Below are 1,190 nucleotides of genomic sequence, written 5' to 3' on the forward strand. Positions count from 1 at the left end.
GCCAGTCTACATTTTATGTCCTCTCTACTTCGACCATCATCAGTAATTTTGCCCGCCAAGCAGCAAAGCTCATCAACTGCTTTTAGTATCTCATTTCCTATTCTAAGCTGGCCGGTGTGGACGAGCGGTTCTAGGCGCTTCAGCCTGGAGCCGCGCGACCGTTACGGTCGCAGGTTCGAATCCTGCCTCGGGTTTGGATGTGTGTGATATCCTTAGTTAGGTTTAGGTAGTTCTAAGTTCTAGGGGATTGATGACCTCAGATGTTAAGTACTATAGCGCTCAGGGCCATTTGAACATTTTGATACCTATTCGCATTCCCTCAGCATCGCCCGATTCAATTCGACACGTTCGATTATCCTTGTTTTGCTTTTGTTAATGTTCATCTTGTATCCTCCTTTGAAGACGCTGTCCATTCCGTTCAACTGCTCTTCCAGGTCCTCTGCTGTCTCTGACAGAATTACGATATCATCGGTAAACCTCAAAGTTTTTATTTCTTCTCAATGGATTTTAATTCCTACTCCGAATTTTTATTTTGTTTCCTTTACTGCTTACTCAATATACAGTTTGAATAACATGGGGATAAGCTACAACCCTGTCTCACTCCCTTCGCAACCACTGCTTCCCTTTCATGCCCCTCGACTCTTATAACTGCCATCTGGTTTATGTACAAAGTGTAAACAGCCTTTCGCTCTTTGTATTTGACCCCTGCCACATACAGAATTCGAAAGAGAGTGTTCCAGTCATCTTTGTCAAAAGCTTTCTCTAAGCCTACAAATGCTAGAAGTATAGGTTTGCCTCCAGTCAACACTGTCAAAAGCTGTCTCTAAGCCTACAAATGCTAGAAACGTAGGTTTGCCTTTCCTTAATCTATCTTCTAAGGTAAGTCGTAGGGCCAGTATTGCCTCACGCGTTCCAATATTTCTACGGAATCCAAACTGATCTTCCCCGATGTCGGGTTCTACCAGTTTTTTCATTCGTCTGTACAGAATTCGTGTTAGTATTTTGCAGCCATGACTTATCGTACTGATAGTTCGGTAATCTTCACACCTGTCAACACGTGCTTTCTTTGGCATTGGAAGTCTGAGGTTATTTCACCTGTCTCATACATCTTGCTCACCAGATGGTAGAGTTTTACAGGGAAGGCTCTCCCAAGGCTATCAGTAGTTGCAATGGAATGTTGTCTACTCCTG

This window comes from Schistocerca serialis, chromosome 1 (genome assembly GCF_023864345.2).
Source record: "Schistocerca serialis cubense isolate TAMUIC-IGC-003099 chromosome 1, iqSchSeri2.2, whole genome shotgun sequence".
In the NCBI taxonomy this organism is placed as follows: domain Eukaryota; kingdom Metazoa; phylum Arthropoda; class Insecta; order Orthoptera; family Acrididae; genus Schistocerca; species Schistocerca serialis.